The sequence below is a fragment of the Phascolarctos cinereus genome, unplaced genomic scaffold (genome assembly GCF_003287225.1).
Source record: "Phascolarctos cinereus isolate Bilbo 61053 unplaced genomic scaffold, phaCin_HiC Scaffold_4;HRSCAF=312, whole genome shotgun sequence".
In the NCBI taxonomy this organism is placed as follows: Eukaryota; Metazoa; Chordata; class Mammalia; order Diprotodontia; family Phascolarctidae; genus Phascolarctos; species Phascolarctos cinereus.
This window is the reverse complement of record NW_027555847.1, coordinates 341,069,654-341,088,601: the sequence shown is the minus strand read 5'-3', so window position 1 is coordinate 341,088,601 and position 18,948 is coordinate 341,069,654. Positions and strand designations below refer to the sequence as shown.

The 18,948-nt window shown below is 35.9% G+C and overlaps 1 long non-coding RNA gene across 1 annotated transcript in view; it reads right to left on the bottom strand.

Moving 5' to 3' along the window:
* Positions 1 to 1,302: 1,302 nt before the first annotated feature.
* Positions 1,303 to 18,948, bottom strand: part of LOC110215456 (uncharacterized) — a 45,700-nt gene continuing 28,054 nt past the window's right edge. The window contains exon 3 of the long non-coding RNA XR_002326517.2: positions 1,303 to 1,779. This is a non-coding gene — a long non-coding RNA (uncharacterized LOC110215456). The remainder of the gene's footprint in view (positions 1,780 to 18,948) is intronic.

The window sequence follows — 18,948 nt, the reverse complement described above, 5'->3', positions numbered from 1 at the left end:
TGTGTGTATGTGTACATATATATATATATGTATGTGTATAGATATCTATGTATATGCATATATATCCATGCTTAATTGTAGCCTTCTTTTGCTAGAAGAGGGGAAAATAAAGTAAAAAGTGCGCAGCAGAGAACAAAAGAAAACCAACAAGAAAGCAAAGAAAGCTGGTAGCTCTGAAAACAATGTATAGTAATTATTATATAGGTTTTCTTGAAATGGAAATTTATTGTTTTATATTGAGTCCTGTCTCACGGTCTGCTGTGCACATGGCAATGTTTTCTTTTCTTTTCTTATTTTCTATTTAAGTTTAAAATTTTTAAAAATTATCAAAAAAAAAAAGGAATAGCAGAGGTCCTTCTCTTTGCTCCCCTACCTTTTCATGGTCCTCCCTTACTCTAAACTCCTGTTCAAAATCACTCCCTCTTGAAAGTATTTCCTGGTTGACCCCCATCTAGTCCTGATCACTTGTACATCCATTCCCTAAGTTAGTTATTGTTGTTCGTCCTTCATTCTCAAAGAGGACCAATGACATTGGGAGGGTGATGTCTTAACTTGCAAGTGAATTGGATTTAAGTGAGGCAGAGCTGTGCAAAGTCATCAGCCTCACTCTCTCTTTCAGAGTCATCAGAGTCTAGACAATACCATTCCCTAAGTATTTAGGTGCTCAAATTATACTACGTCAATTTTCACATTTGTATGTTTCCTTGTGTCAGATCTTTATCACAAAAATGTTTTGCATCACCATATAGGTTATATTTGATATACTAATTGATACAGCCAAGTAGATTATAAGGTCCTTCAATCTAGGAAAGGTGTCCCCTTAAGCTCATCATAGTGCTGACTATTGTGTTGACTAATCATTAAAAGTCCTTAAAGAATCAGTGGTTTACCTGTGTTGAATCTGATTTGATGGGCAACAATTAGCTTTCAGAGATTAAACAAGAGAGTGAACAGAAAATTACCCATGAAGGGAAGGAAAGTAGAGTGAAAAATATGAAGGTAATGGAAAGAGAAGAAAAAATATGAGGTTGTCAGAGACAACAGGCTCTTTTGAGAATAAATTAAGGCCATTTATTGTACTGATGAAGACAAGGAAAAAAGCCTGGGATGTGATGCAGAATGAGCAATGGGGAAATTCCTTTTTCCCCAGATGGAATAAGAGAATGGACAAGCAAAGATAGACACTGACTGATGACTGTATGTATCTACATGATCCTAAAACAACAATAAGCATTGTGAAAATAATAAAAATGCTTATTTTTAAAAATATCATGCCATCAAAACAGTAGGTTGATTACTTGATTCATTTATTTTCCAACTGGTAGTTTTGATATGATAAAGCCACAGCAGAAGGCTGTTGTTATATTTCAGTAATAGGATCAAATTAAAAGTTTTTCAGTTAATGTATGTGTATATTCTGAAGCATTTATAGAGACAAACATGTTGACGCAGGAAATGCCAAAATAACGCAACCAAGACTTAACTTGTGGCAATCCCATTGACCATTCAGTAGTTGAAAATGATTTTTTTTTGGTTACAGAACTATGATTTAATGGGTAAAGGAGTCTAAAGATAAGGAAATTCCCTCTACTAATACATATTGATTCCTGCTGTATAATTTAAAGTTGTAGAGAGTTGCTGAAGCACTGAGTTGTTTAGTGGCTTGCCCGGGATCACATGGCTTGTATGCATCAGAGTTCCATTAAGCACAGGTTTTCTGGATTTCACAAACAGTTCTTTTCTGGTTATACCATGTTCTCTCTCTAGTCTTTTCAATTACTACAGAAAAAATAAAAAATAAATAAAGTCAGGTCAACCAGTCATGCTGTATAATATAAAGTCACACCATATATAAAAATATATACAAAATATATATAATATAAAACCTTGCTATATATATATGTACATAAATAAACATATACATAATATTGTCATGCTATGTATAAATATATATAATTTAAAGTCATGATATATATGTACCTACAAATATGTCATATGAAGCCATCGTACATATGTATAAAATATAAAGTCATGCTAATTTTATATATATATATATATATATATAGTCAATTCAATCATGCCATATAAATAAAACATTAGACAGATGCATAGAGATAAACAGAAAAAACAGAAAAACAATCTAAACTATTCTTGTCTTTGATAGGATATAAGGATATACTCAGATCCTCCCGTATTTGATAACATGGTGGGCATGAAGATGAGTATCATCAGCCAACCAACAAGGAGAATCATAAGATGTTTTTGCCTTCCTTGGAAATGCCATAGTTAATAATTGATATAGCTGTGTTCCCTGTTCCACTGTCCCTTGCAATGCCAGAGTTAACAGATACATTATGGCTGTCTAAATGGAGATTAGGGCAATGAAGGAACCTGCCTCTCCCCTACCTCATATCTTCCAATACGGGAATTTTTCCAGTGGGGCACAGGATTGAAGAGATGACTTCTTATTATATGTATTTCAGTACCCTCTTGATTCAATGCTGTGAGAATCATAGGATCACATATTTTAAAACTAAAAAGGTCGTAAGAAGCTGCCTAGTTCTACCCTCTAAATTTAGATATGAGATAACTAAGATCAAGGGGCATCTAAGTGGTGTGGTAGATAAGAGGGCCAGGCCTAGAGTCAGGAAGACTCATCTTCCTAAGTTCAAATCTGGCCTCAGACAGCTATGTGACCCTGGACAAGTCACATAACTCTACCTCAGTTTCCTCATCTGTAAAACGAGCTGGAGAAGGAAATGGCAAACCACCTCAATATCTTTGCCAAGAAAACCCCAAGTGGGGTCACAGAAAGTTGGACACAACTGAAACAAATAAACAACAACAAACTGAGGTCAAAAGAATTTAAGTGATTTGCCCAAGGTCACACAGACAATGAGTGATGAACCAATATTTGAATCAGTCTTTCTTCACTTAATGGGATCAAATTCCCAAGCTTTTAAACTGACTTCTTCCTGGCAGAGCTTATAATGTAACTAGATATTGCCTTATCCTCAGACGTGAATCTGAGAGATGATACATGACTGAAAATATGACCTACTTTGATGGACAGTAGTAGTCAGGACTTCTATAGTTTGGCTCATAATCTTGCTTCCTGTTTTGTTTTCCTGCCTGCTATAGTGGGCACAAGAACCTTAAGGTTTCCCTCAACTATACTTCTTCACTGGGGATAAGGGATCTGGCTTTATATAAGCACTCCCCTCCTTAGCCTGTGGGAAGCTAAGGAAACAAGAGCCTTGTGGTTCTGATCCTATTTTTCTTTCCTCTTCTGAAGGAGGAGAGCAACTTTTGGTCTGTACTCAAAGACTTTCCCCTTTCCCACAGCCATTAGAGAGTAGCTGGGCTGGCCTAGCTCTCATTTTGTCTCTTGTCTTCCAGCTGTGGATGGAGCTGGGGCCTGGGTTAATCTTGACTCCTTTTCCACCCTTCCTTTCTGGTAGCCCAGAAAAACTGCGGAACTCCACCTGTCCCAACATTTCTTGCTGCCATAGATCTGCCCTTACTTTGAGCTGAGCCAAGAAGGGAAACCTGCTTTGCAATCTTTTTTTCTCCTTGTCTTCTGTCTCTCTATCTCTGTCTCTCTGTCTCTGTTTTTGTCTCTGTCTCTCTCTGTATGTATGTCTCTCTGACTCCCTGTCTGTCGCTTTCACCTTGCAAAGTCCAAGTGATTACAGATTACCTGGAAAAACAATTTATTAAATTTGGTAAAACTAATAACACAGTGACCTCATCTGAAAGTACATGCAATGTTATACATCTGTAATACTCCTCCAGCCTCTCCATTTTTGAACTTTTTTAATTAAAAAAAGTTTTTTCTCTCCCTCCCACCCTCCCCATTGAAGAAAAAAGAGAGAAAGAAAAGAAAAACAAATTCCTTGTGAAAAATATGCTTAATCAAGAAAAACAAATTCCCTCATTGACCATATATTAAAATATATCTTGTTCAATACTTTAAATCCATTACTTCTCTGTCAGGAAGCAAATACTATGTTTTACCTTCAGTCCTTTGGAATCATGGATGGTCATTGAATTGATCATAGTTCCTACAGCTCTCAAAATTGTTTATCTTTATAATGTTGCTATTCTTCATGTTCTGCTTAATTTACTTTGAACCAGTTCTTATAAGTCTTTCTGAAATCATCTGTTTCCTTATTTCTTACATTGTGATAGTATTCCATGACATTCATATACCATGATTTATTCACTCATTTCTCAATTGGCAGGAATCCCTTTAGTTGCCCTTTTTGTTATCACACACACAAAAAGCTGCTATAAATATTCTTGTGTATCTAGGATATTTTTCCTATTTTAAAAAAATAATCTCCTTTAGATACAAGCCTAGTAGTGGCATAATTGGGTTAAAGGCCATGCACTGTGAGTAACCTTTTTTATATAAATCCAAATTGTTTTCCAAAATGGTTGTGCCCATTCATGAGTCCACCAACAATGCATCAACCTGCCTGTTTTGCCATAGCCCCACCAATATTCATCACCTTCTTTTTTTGTCATCTTTGCCAATCTGAGTGTGTGAGGTAAAATGTCAGAAGTATTTGAATTTAAAATTCTTCAGTTAAAAACAACTCTGAAGTACCACCTCACATCTATCAGAGTGACTAATACGACCCAAGAAAAGGAAAATGTTGGAGGGCACTGGGAAAACTGGGAGACTAATACATTATTGATGGAGTTGTGAACTGATCCAACCATTATGGAAAGCAATTTGGAACTACACCCAAAGGGCATACCCTTTGATCTAGCAATACCATTGGTAGGTCTATATCCCAAAGACATCCAAAAAAAGTGTGTATTGTGGGGAGGGGAGGACCTATTTGTACAAAAATATGTATAGCAGCTCTTTTTTGTGGTGGCTAAGAACTGGAAATCAAAGTGATGCCCATCAATTGGGGAATGGCTAAACAAGTTCTGGTATATGATTATAATGGAATATTACTGTTCTATAAGAAATGACAAGCAGAATGATTTCAGAAAAACCTGGAAAGACTTACATGAACTGATGCATAGTGAAGTGAACAGAACCAGGAGAACATTGTACACAGTAACAGCAATATAGTTCAATGAAGAACTGTGAATGACTTAGCTATTCTCAGCCATACAATGATCCAAAACAATTCCAAAAGACTAATGATGAAGCATACTATCCACCTCCAGAGAAAGAACTGATATTGATTGAATACAGATCGAAGCATGCTCTTTTTCTCTTTCTTTCTTTTATTTTTTTCTTTTATTCAAGTCTTCTTGTACAAAATTACTAACATAGAAATGTTTTACATAATTATACATGTATAACCTGTATCTGATTGCTTACCATCTCAAGGAGGGGGAGGTGAGGGAGGGAAGGAGGAATAGAATTTGGAACTCAAAACTTTAAATAAAAATGTTAAAATTCTCTAATTTTTAATGACTTGAATTTTTTTTTCATTTGGCTATAGACAGCCTGGGGTTCTTGAAATTTTTTACTTATATACTTAGATCATTTCTCAATTGAAAAATGACTTATTTTTATAAATTTGAATCATTTTCTTATATATCTTGGAAATGAGACCTTGTCAGAGAAACTTACCGCAAAGATGTTTTTCTCAATTGTTTCCTTTGTTGAATTTGTTTGTATAAAAAAAACCCTTCTTAATTTTATGTAATCAAAATTATCTATTTTATCTTCTGTGATCCTCTTTATCCCTTGTTTGATCATTTACTTTTCTCCTAGCCAGAGACATGATAGATAATCCCCCCCCCCGCATGTTCCTCTAATTTGCTTGTGATGCAACCTTTTATATATAGGTCACATATCCACTTGGTGCTTATCTAGAAATGAGGTGTGAGGTGTTGGTCAAATTCTAATTTCTTTTATACTGATGTCCAATTTTCTTAGCAATTTTTATCAAATAATGAGTCCTTATCACAATAGCTGAGGTAAAATACTTCTTTCTCTAGAGCATAACTGTATATTTTATAGGTTCACCTTGATTGACACACTAAAAACAAGGCCAAAAGGTCCCAGGAATCCTGGCAGCCCAATAGATTTTGGTACATTGAACTTCAGTTGCCAAAAGTTAGAGACATTTCCTCTCAATCCTCCTCCTACCAGTTCCCTTAACAGATCTAAAATAGTCTACCAAGAAAATAAAATAAAATAACTTTAAGTTGCACTTTGTCTTCTTCTTAATCAGACGTGGTAATAGGAATTTTGGAGAATAGCATTAGAATACATAGGATCATAGACTCAGAGCACTGGAGGAAGTTTCCAAAGCTATTCAGACCCCAACCTTTTGTCCCTTCAGTGAGTCCTTGTAGGGACAATTAGGTGGCACAGTGATCACTGGCCTGCAGTCAGGAGGACCTGAGTTCAAAAATGGCCTCTGACACTTTATTAGCTGTGTGATCCTGGACAAGTCACTCAACCTCTATTACCTCCCAAAAATTAAATTAATTTTTTTTTAATTTCATTATTCACAACTGGATAGGCATGTCTCATCAATGGCCAAGGGAGTCAATCTGATGGGTAAACAGATGGACTCTACATACTGTCCATATTGGCTTGAGAGCTGGCTCTTTGCCACTTAATAAATGGCAGCTCCCTTTTTTATAAAATATAATAATCACATTTTATTAAATATAACAAGTTTCCCTTGTTTATCTTTTTTTAAAAAAATAATGGAAACTTTGAGGTTGGGAATTTTTTTTTAAGTATCTTTTGGATATGGCCTGACTGCAAGCTGTGCATCTGAGTTAAGGATGTTAATGCAGAGTTCACCCACCAAGATCAAAAATCCTACAAAACTCTTCCAGCTGCAGCATTTATGGCTCCAGCTTTTGTTTCAAAAAGTGGGAAATGTGTTCCACTATTGAGATCTTACTTGCATTTCTTGCCTCTTGCAAGTATTGGCATATTCTGCTCCATGAATCCTGTAAGATATGTTCAGTTGACATTTTTTTCCCCCACAACCATGGAAACACCTGCTTCCAAATTAATTTACAACCGATCTTACACCTATGGCTACAAGCCACATAATAGTTAATTTTTTTTCAAAGGCATTTTAGTAAAGCACATAAGAAAGGCTTTATGCTGTCTGCTTCTTCTCTTTATGACATAATTTTGGCTTTTCAACATTTGATTTTATGTCCAGCTTTGTAAGATGTTAATAATATCTAAAGATATGTGATATGTTAGATTACATATAAAATTCTTTCTCAGTCTTTCAAAGCATTTTCCAACACCGATGCTGTATGCTACACATTTTCTCTGAATCTTGGTCCTCATTTCACTTTTTCTTTGGTCAGATTGAACAATGTAATACAGTGTCTTTGGGGTTCCATCAGGAAAGAGAGAAACTTGAGTATGCCTGAGGTTTTGCTAACTTCAATTATGATTGATTCACTTCTATAATATATACACATATATGTATATGTACATACATATATACATTTCCCTTTGGATTTTAATGGTAGGGGTTAGGGAAGAGGTGTTTAATATATCCCAGATGATCTTCTAGGAGGATTATTAAAATAAAACCTACTACTGTTTTATTGACTTTGTCTCTGTTCCATTCATCAGTTCCAGGGGAACTGAATTTCACGGCTCACATAATGTTCAAACTGATTAAATATTGTGCTGAGATTAGTGGTGGGTCTGACAAATGTTAGATTTTTTTTTCTATGCAGTTATTATTTTAGTAATTGTTCCTGTATCAGACAAGAAAGAAACACAAAACAGAGCTATTTTCATAACATGGAAATCTCTGGTCTGTCAGACAACAAACAGGCAGTTAGAATCTGGCAATGATAACATATGGTTCACAAACTTCCATACTTACAGAGATATAGATGATTACCATATATGGCTAGAGAAATACATATACATACATATATATGTATGTGTGTGTGTGTGTGTATGGTTAAAAAAAACACACCACACATTTACCCCATTTGTCCCAGAATTTGAAAGAGAAAAATGAAAAAGTTTCTTACAATAGAACCACAGCCTAAAGTCAAGAGTAGTATTTGTTTCATTAACTCCTACAAGGTTCAAAAGGCAAGTGAAATTTGTAAGTGCTAACAAAGTTATTTAGTTACAAGTTGCTTAGTTCCTCACACTACCAAAAGATAGTACCCTCCAAAGTGAAAATGGAAACATTCTATCTATTGCAACCAGGGAATGTAAATGGTGGTGTTGTAGATGGGGCCGGAGTTCAAACCTCAACTCTGCAGATTACTAGCTGAATAATACTGGGCAAGACATTTGATTTTCTAGATCTGAGTTCCCTTATCTGTATCATAAGGGGGCCAGACTAGGTCATTTCTAAGGTGTTTTCAGATAGAAATCCTTTATCCTGTTGTCCTAGTACCTAAAGTACCATACACTTCATCAGGTAATGATTGGGCACAAGCTTACTATTACATACACACTTTATTTTATTGTACTTTGCTTTATTGTACCCCACAGATATCGCATTTTTTACAAATTGAAAGTTTGACGCAACCCTGCTTGAGTCAATCTATTAATTGGTGCCATTTTTCCAACAGTATGTGCTCACATCATGTCTGTGTCACATTTTGGTATCTCTTGCAATATTTCAATGTTTTCCATTATTATTATATCTGTTATGGTAATCTATTACTATTGTCATTGCTTCAGGGCATCACAAACTGCACCCACGTAAGATGACAAAATTAATCAAAAAATGTTGTGTGTGCTCTGTCTACTCCACCAAACAGCCAGCTGTCCCTGTCTCTCTCCCTCTCCTCCTCTCTCTCCCTCTCTTCTGGCCTCCCTATTCCCTGAGACACAACAATATTGAAATTAGGCCAGTTAGTAACCCTACAATGGCCTCTAAATGTTCAAGTGAAAGGAAAAGTCAATCAATGGGGCAAACTTCATTATTGTCTCATTCTAAGAAATTGCCATAGCCACCCCCAAACTTCACCCCCCTGATCACTCGGCAGCCATCAACACTGAGGAAAGACCCTCCATCAGCAAAAAGATTACAACTCTCTGAAGGCTCAGATGATGGTTAGCATTTTTAGCAAAAAAGTATTTTTAATTAAGGTACATACATTTTTCTAGATATAATATTATCACACATTGAATAGACTACAGTAAACATAACTTTCAGGAAACTAAAAAGTTCATGTGGCTTATTTTGTTGTAATTCATTTTATTGTGGTGGTTTGGAACTGCATTTGCAATTTAGGCGGCATCTTGTTTAATTTGGGACTCATAATACCTTATAGTGCTTCATGATAGCAACCTGGTGAGGGTGCCCACAAGTTCTAGAGGATCTTTGGTGTTATTAAAGAAGGTACAAGGTCTAAAAAAAAAAAGGAGGAAAATGGTCTCTTTCCACTCCTCTTCCCTGTCTAGATCATATCTGGAGTTCTGGCTACCATATTTTAGTAAGGACATTAAAAGACTAGACAGTGTGTAGGTGAGGGTCACAGAGATGTGGAAGGGCCTCAATGGTTTAACCCAGAAAAGAGAAAAGTCAGGGGGCCATAACAGCTGTCTTCAAGTATTTGAATGGCTGTCTTGTAGACGACTTATTCTGGTCTTTGAGCGCTCATGCCTAACACACAGAAGAAATTATTTCTGAGTGGCTTGGTCCCAGGAGGCAGAACCAGGATCAATAGGTAGAAGCTGCAGGCAGAGAGCCAAATTTAGACTTAGTTTAAGGGAAAACTCCCCGATGAAGCCTTGGAAAGGAGGAGATCCCCTTTCAATAGAGGTCTTCCAGCAAAGGCTGAATGATCAGTTCCTGAGAATCTAAATAAAGACTTCCCAGCTAGGTGTGGTTTGAACTAAATAACCTTTGAAATCCTTTCCAACGACGATATTCTGTGTTTCTGTAATAGAGAAACAGAAATCAAGTGGTTTTCCCAAAGGCACACATAAATAAGTCATCTATAGAACAAGGCCTAGAATCCAAATTGTCTGAATTCCAGGCCAAACTGGGAAGGAAATTTATCTGACAGTACTAACTTCAGAAGTTTAAAAGCCTTTCACCATTAAAAAGGGGGACAACTGGGTAATAGCCAGAAAGATTAACATTAATTACATCTACCCAGACCATCCTAAATCCCGTTGTAAACAAAATCCTGAATAGTCTAACATAATTGTCATGTCTGTATGCATGTCAATAAGAAGACTATAATCAATTCAATAAAGGACTGCTCTATATGTCGACATTCTGCATTAGAATGCAGGGCCCTATCAGTTTGCTCCATTGATGCAACCTTTCCACATGAAGAACTCCAGAGAGCTTGCTTCCTGGACAACCATGTCGATCTTAACGAAGTGCCTGAGAGGGGTTGTAGAGCTTGTAGAGCAGGTTTGTTGTTATTGTTTGTCCTTCATTCTTGAAGACGACCATGACATCAGGGAAATGATGCCATGACATCTAAGTGAATTGGATTTAAGGGAAGGAGGGCTGGGCAAAGCCACCAGCCTCACTTTCTCCTCTGGAGCCACCTGGGTCCAGTGGCCACATATAGATCAGCACAAGTGGAGATGACCTGGGATGCTTAGATATTCAGTAACTGGTTTGGGTTGGTTAACCATGTAATTGGGAGAAGGTTTTTTTGATTTTGGTTTGGTTTGGTTTGTTTGTTAATCTGTTTTTTCAAAGTGGCTTTATAGCCAAAATGCTACACAAGGCCCTGAGTCAGAGTTTCTTTTCTTGATTCACTGACTTCTATGCTCCCAGCATCTGATGAGATATCATACTAGCTCTCCAAGAATGGCCTTGGAGTCTTCTCACCTCTGAGGATACATGGTCCCAAGAAACAGGGTTCAGATTAGGCCTTCTTGTTCTTTTTCTGTTCTAGGTGATGAAATTGAAATTTCTGACCTTGGTTGGAAGAGTAACAGACCAGAAATCATCATTTAAGCCAAATTTTGTAGCCAGCACAGCTCTGATGTCCTGGAGAATAAGGAGCAATCTTTGGGAGTAACTTTTGAGACCACAGACCAAAATCCTGCTCATTTGGGTGTGAACTTAGGAAGACTGACAATAGGTAGGAACTGAGCAATGTTTTAAGCCTATTCCCCCACAGACTGATGTAGTACTATATGGGAAATTATGCCCCTGAAGTACGTGTTTTGGGAGGGAGGAGAAAGATATTTGTATGTTTGTTAGTGAGATAGCTCAGAAGTAAATATCCCTTTGTGAAAGCTAATGGATGTTGAGTGGTTAAATGAAACTGGGGGGCTAGATCCAGGCCCCTAAAAATGGGAGGAGCACAGGGAAAGCTTGAGAAAAAAGATATTAGTGAAGAGAGACATCCCAACCTATCAGAGTTGCTCCCTGGAGCCCTGAAGGTCAGATGTAGCAAGTAATTTCATAATCAATTTAAGAAGATTTGGCTCAAGCTTAGATTATATCTTTTTCTCCCTTAATAGCAAGTAATTATTAAATGGTCAGTATCATAAGAACACATGATTCACATCATTATTGATTTGACTTACACAATAAATGAGGCACACTATGAAATATACAAAGGACATAGAAAGCCATTCCCCAGTTGATAAATGGTAAAAAGATATAAAGAGGCATTTTTTTTAAAAATCCAAGTTAAGAGCCATATAGGAAAAAAAAATGATCTACATCACTAATAATTAAAAAGATGAAAATTCAAACAACTCTGAGATTCCCACTCACCAGACTGGCAAAACTGACCCCCCAAAAAAGTAAAAATGGCAAATGCTAGCGAGGCTATGGGAAAACAAGTACATTAATGCAATGTTGGTGGAACTGTGAACCACTCTAGCCAGTCTGTAAAGCAATTTGAAATATGTCCCCAAAGTATCTAAACTGTACTTATTTTTTCTCAATGGGGCAGGAGAAGGGAATGAGGAAGATTTTCATTCTTTGGGAAAAAGTAAAATGTAATCTAAAAATAAACCAAAAATGTGGAATTTTATAAGGGTTTCCATTTTAAGGAAATAAAACAGACAAAAAAATCTCTATAAAGTTATCTTTTCTTCGTTATGTAAACTGAGTCCCAAAGCCCATTGCTGTGGGGCTCTTTCTTCATTGGTAGAGAGAGGAGACTGCCAGTCTCTTCATTTCGAGGGGTGGGAGTGGGTTCTGCAGTCTTCTCACATTTATGGCTTTCAGCTTCCAGAAGACGATAGAAAAGGCCAACCCCAACTAAAGCTGTTGAAGGAAAAGACTCTAGGATGAAGCCTACATGTGAGGAGCAAGCAGTTTCCATCATGGCCCAATCCCTAGCTTGCTACATTAGAGACTTTAGGGAGCTTCCCCTTGGATGAGATCTAGGATTCTTCCTTGGTTGAGCTGAGTTAGAGATGTAGTCCCTTTGATCATTAAGAGACCACATGGAAGAAACAGTACAATAATATTCAGCATGTCTGAATGGATATAACCCTAGATTCTTTAGGTGATATTTTCCCAGTGATTGCCATTACTGAGGTATTTTTAATTTGGCTTTGATGCCAGCATAGCCCATATTAGTTGGGAAAGGTAGTACCAGAATTATGATAGGGTTTGGGGGAGACAGTAACCTCAAGACCCTGTCACATCACTGCTACCTCGAGAGGCTCATCTAGGTTAAGCAGAAATTACCAGAACTATAGAAGAGCCAGAAAGGGCCAATCTTGATGTCATATTCACCCAATAGCTATTTTCCATGTGAATCAAAGAAACCTGGAAGTTTTCTTAGGCCACCTCACCCTAGAACATCCTTCTCCCATTAGTGAATTCCTCCTAGAACCTTGATGTTGAGGGAAAGCCCAGGATGTCCCTCTCCCAGATCTGCTTTTGACTCTGGACTTCACCACCATTTTCCTCCCACCTGTGCTTTTCACAATTGTCTTCCCTATGAGAATGTCAACTTCTTAAGGCAAAAGTTACCTTTCTTTCTGATTATATTTGTAGCCCCAGCATTCAGCACAGTGCCTGATATATAGTAAGTACTTTGTAAAGGCTTGTTGACTTGACTTCATCTTTTCAATAGCACTCCAAGTCCTATGTTGCCAATCTGCCATGAATGACTGAGGTATTTCCTCCCTCACACTACTCTTAGACATAAGATGGCACCAGACCTCCTAATTTCCACTCCTATGCTTTGAAGCAACAGGAGAGTGATAAGACATCTGGGTTTTACAGTCCTGGACTCCACCCTATGAGGTGGGAGTAGTAGAGAACTTTGAACATGGAAAATATGGTGTCTGCTTCAATTTTGGCTATGTTTGCTGAATTTTATGCAAAGTGTATCCTATGTTAAATGTTACCATGCTTTTCCTACTCAGATTAAATTGCTTTGCTTCTATTAAACTATGAAATTTTATATATATGTGTATATACATATATATACACATATGTATGTATGTAAATATACAATACGAATACAATTATTTTTCCAACTATATGTAAAAACAATTTTAATATTCCTTTTTTTAAAATTTTATGTTTCAAATTCTCTCCCTCCCTCCTCCCCTACCTTCCCCTCAGTGGAGAAGGTTAGCAATTTTATATAAATTATATGTCATGTTGTGAAGAATAAAAAAAAACATAGACTAAAAAAACAAACAAGCAAACCCACAAAAAATAAAGTGAAAAAAAGTACATTTTGATTTTCATTCAGACTCCATCAATTCTATCTCTGGAGATGGATAGCATTTTGCATCATAAGTCCTTCGGAATTGTCTTGGATCTTTGTATTGCTGAGAACAGCTGTTATTCACAGTTGATCATTGTACAATATTGATGTTTCTATGTATACTGTTTTCTTGGCTCTGCTTACTTCACTTTGCATCAGTTCATGTAAATTTTTAAGGTTTTCCTGAATGCATCCTGCTCATCATTTCTTATATCACAATAGTATTCTATCACAATCATTTCCACAACTTGTTCAGCCATTCCCAAATGGGTGGGCATCCTCTCAATTTCTAATTCTTTTGTACCACAAAAAGAGCTGTTATAAATATTTTTGTACATATTTTGTCCTTTTCCTTTTTTTTTTTTAATCTCTTGGGATACTGACCTAGTAGTGGTATTGCTGGGTCAAAGAGTATGCACAGTTTCATAGCCTTTGAGACAGTTCCAAATTGCTCTCCAGAATGGTTAGATCAGTTCATAATTCTACCAACAATGCACTAGTGTTCCAATTTTCCCTTATTCCGTCCAACATTTATTATTTTCTTTTTCTGTTGTATTTGCCAATCTGATAGGTATGAGATGGTAACTCAAAGTTGTTTTGATTTGCATTTCTTTAACCAATAGTGATTTAAAGTATTTGTTTATGTGACTATGGAAAGCTTTGGTTTCTTTGTCTGAAAACTGCCTGTTCATATCAATTGGGAAATGACTTGTGTCATAAATTTGACTTAGTTCTCCATATATTTGAGAAATGAGGTCTTTGCCAGAGAAACTTGCGTAAAATTTTCCCCAAATTTTTTACTTTCTTTCTAATCTTGGTGGCATTGGTTTTGTTTGTACAAAACCTTTTAAATTTAATGTAATCAAAATTATCTGCTTTATATCCCATAATGCTCTATCTCTTATTTGGTCAGAAATATTTCCCTTATCCATAGATCTGACAGGTAAACTATTCCATTCTCCCTGGTTTTGCTTATATGTCCCTTTATGTCACCCTTTGTGTGCCTATTTTGAACTTATTTTGGTATGAGATGGTGATTTATGCCTAGTTTTTACCAGTTTTTCGGTTTTGCTTTTATCAAATAGTGATTTCTTGTCCCAAAAGCTGGGATCTTTGCATTTGTCAAACACTAAATTGCTATGATCATTACCTACTGTGTATTGTATTCCTAATCTGTTCCACTGCTACACTACTTCATTCTCAGCCAGTGCCAGATTGTTTTGATGAATGGTATTTTGTAATACAGTTTGGAATCTAGTACCGCTAAACTACCTTCCCTCACATCTTTTTTCATTTATTCCCTTGATATTCTTGAACTTTTCTTCCAGATGAATTTTGTTGTTATTTTTCCTAACTCCATAAACTTTTTTTAGGTAATTTGGCTTTTATGACACTGAATAAATAAATTAATTTAAGTAGAAGCATCATTTAAATTATATTGGCTCTGCCCATGAGCAATTAATATTTTTCCAGTTGTTTGGATCTGACTTTATTTGTGTGAAAAGTGTTTTGTAGTTGTGTTTTCATATAGTTCCTGTGTTTGTCTTGGCAAGTAGACTCCCAAGTATTTTATACTGTCTACAGTTATTTCAAATAGAATTTCTCTTTCTGTCTCTTGCTGCTGGGCTTTGTTGGTAATATATAAAAATGCTGATGATTGATGTAGGTTTATTTTATATCCTGCAACTTTGCTAAAGTTACTAATTATTTTCACTAGATTTTTAGTTGATTCTCTAAGTATACCATCATGTCATCTGCAAAGAATGATAGTTTTATTTCCTCATTGCCTATTCTGATTCCTTCCATTTCTTTTTCTTCTTTTATTGCTATTGATAATATTTCTAATACAATATTGAATAATAGTAGTGCAAATAGCAACCCTGCTTTAACTCCCTCCAATCTTTTTGGGAAGGCTTTTAGTTTATCCCTATTACAGAAAATGCTTGCTGATGGTTTTAGATAGATACTATCTATCATTTTAAGGAAAACTCCATTTATTCCTATGCTCGTTGGTGTTTTTTTTTTAAATAGGAACGGGTACTATATTTTGTCAAAAGCCTTTTCTACATCTTTGAGATAATCACATGATTTTCTGTTGTTGTTTTTTTATTGACATGGCCAATTATGCTCATAGATTTCCTAATATTGAACTAGCCCTGAATTCCTGATATAAATCCCACCTGGTCATAATGCATGATCCTTGTGTTACATTGATGTAATCTCCTTGCTAGTGTTTTATTTAAAATGTTCACATCAATATACATTAGGGAAATTGGTCTATAGTCTCTGTTTTTGCTCTTTCTGCTTTAGTATCAGCGTTATATTTCTGTCATAAAAGGAATTTGGTAGGACTCTTTCTTTGCCTATTTTTCCAAATAGTTTATATAATATTGTAATTAATTGTTCTTTAAATGTTTGGTAGAATTCACCTGTTAATCCATCTGGTCCTGGAGATTTTTCTTAGAGAGCTCATTGATGGCTCATTCAATTTATTTCTTTAAGGTGGGATTAAGTATTCTACTTCCTTGTTTATTAATCTGGGCCACTTATATTTTTGTAAATATTCATCCATTGCACTTAGATTGTCAGATTTGTTGGCTTATAATTGGGCAAAATAGCTCCTAATAATTGCTTTAATTTCTGGTGTTGACCTCACCCTTTTCATTTTTGATACTGGCAATTTGATTTTCTTCTTTCTTTTTTTAAAAATTAAATTAGCAATGGTTTATCTATTTTATTGATTTTTTTCATTAAAACCAGCTCCCAGTTTTATTTATTAGTTCAATGGGTTTTCTTACTTTCACTTTTACTAATCTCTCCTTTGATTTTCAGGATTTCCAATGTGGTGTTTAACTGGGGATTTTTGATTTGGTTTTTTTTCTAGTTTTTTTTTTAGTTGCATGCCCAATTCATTGATCTGCTTTTTCTCTATTTTTTTGACATAAACATTTAGAGATATAAATTTTACCCTAAGTACTGCTTTGGCTACATTCCATCAATTTTCATTATGTTGCCTCATTGTTGTCATTCTCATTAAATTATTTAGTTTCCAATTAATTTTTAATCCATGTTTCCACTACACTATGAAGTTTAACTGATTTGTTAGCGATAGCTGGATCTAAGAAAAGGTGACAACATGACCCAATGAAAATTCCTTAAATCTGGGCCCTGAGGATATTAAAAGAAAACTAGTACATGAAGAGATTGTGGTCTTGTGACCCTGCTACATACTTGTTACATAAATAAAATACAAAAAGTTACAAATCATGAAGATCTTTTCAATCCATCCTCCCCTTCCCTGTATACTCACAAAAGTCTAGGACTAGATGTGAAGGTCTCCTGACCTCTGACTATCAGAGAACTCTGACTTATCTAAATTTGGAGAGAGACATAATCTAATGGAGAAGAGAGGTGCTTTTAAAGACAAAGCTTTTGCTATATGTAACAGCACTGATTAATCATAGTCAAGTCCTTTCACTGTTCTCCAGGTCTAAGACCACCAGTGAAGGTGAGCTCTTAAGACTCACCAAGGAAGTATTTATGGTATAAGGAAACTGATCACAGACATAAGAACTTCCAACTCACCCAAAAATGTGCCGTTCATAAGAAAATTACTTAAAATATAACAATTCATACAGAGTTAAAATGAGAAGTTCGAACAAAATTTATTATGTTTCACCAGAACTACAAAATGTAGAAGTAGTCATGATGATCTCAAACAAGGCAATAACAAAGATAAGTGACATAGTTAAGAAGGAAAAATAGAAAAACTATATTATGCTTAAAGGCACTAAAGATAATTCAATAATGTTAATACTATAAATAAATAATATATAATATATATGTCATAGTATCTAAGTACTTCAAAGAGAGCTCTCTGGATTATAAAAAGGAGTATGGTAAATGTTTAACAACCAGATATCCAAAATAAAAAATTTCTACGCGTGATACACTCTTAAGTTTAATCTGCATTATTAACGTTTTCTCTACCCCTTTCTTAAGTCTAGACAATCAACAAAGCAATAAACAAGTCCTGAGTTGTAGTGTTTGCCAATTCCCAATGTATATATGCTATTCCTCAGACTTCTCTGTTTAGCCAAGGGGACTCATCTCTAAGAGAGACTGGTTTCCTTTCATTCTTGTAGTATTAACCAGTTTAGGCCCTAGACAAAATTTTCCTGTATTGTTTTCTCAGTGAAGAGTAATGACTTTTTTTTTAATCAACTAAAATAATTACAACTTCCCTTATGACATTTCTCATTCTCTGACTCTAACTATAGTTATATATGGATTTGTCTTTACTCCCAGGATTAGATTGCAAGTTCCTTGAGGTCAGCACCACAGCCCACATATCACTTTATTTCCCCTGGTGCCTGGCACACTCCCCTTACACATTTAATGAATGTCTGTGAAAAAGAAATTGTCGGTAGGCTCCCTTGTCAGAGTCCTGGGCAAGACTGTGAAAAAAGCACAATTTGTCTTTAGTATCTTCCCAGTCAATGCCTTTCTCCCTTCTCTTAATCATACTATCTCATTCTCACACAGCTCTTTACTATTTAAGAAATACTTTCCTCAGGGGGAAAAAATGATCACAGGTGGGAAATGTTACAGGTCAAAGTTCTTCTGCTATCAACAGTGGGGTCAATCCAGAGAGTGTTTGATGCATTTCCAGATAAGAGACCCAGTCTCAAAAACAAGCAAAACTCAAATAGTAACAATAACAATGACAACCATTTTTCTAATAATAATCCTTAAAGGAAGTCAGTGAACATTGTTATTCCCATTTTATAGATGAGGAAACTGATGCTCAGAAAGGTCAAATCGACTTAAATTCAGACTTCCTTCCCAGTAATGACAAATCTACTGATCTATCCATAATACTAGGCTGCCTCTTGACTTTTTGCCTCTTAGATCTTCCTCAGGGTGAAGGATCTTGATTGCATTCCAAAAAACCTTGCTCTTAGCTGATAGTCACCTAACTCCAAGCTGATAGTTAAGATATTAGGCTGCTAGGGCAGCCAGGTGGCACAGTGGATAGAGCTCTGGCCTTGAAGTTAGGAGGACACACAACACACAACATGTACTAGCTGTGTGACCCTGGGCAAGTCACTTAACCCCAACTGCCCAGCAAAAAGCAAAAAAACAAAAACAAAAACAAAAGATATTAGGGTGCTAGAGATGTAAGATGTAACATTCAGCAGCCATATTTTCCTTCCAAGAGGAGACTCCAGATTCACTTAAAAGCTTTCAAGATCCCAAGGAGTGAATTTGTGTTGGTAGAATGATGATTAG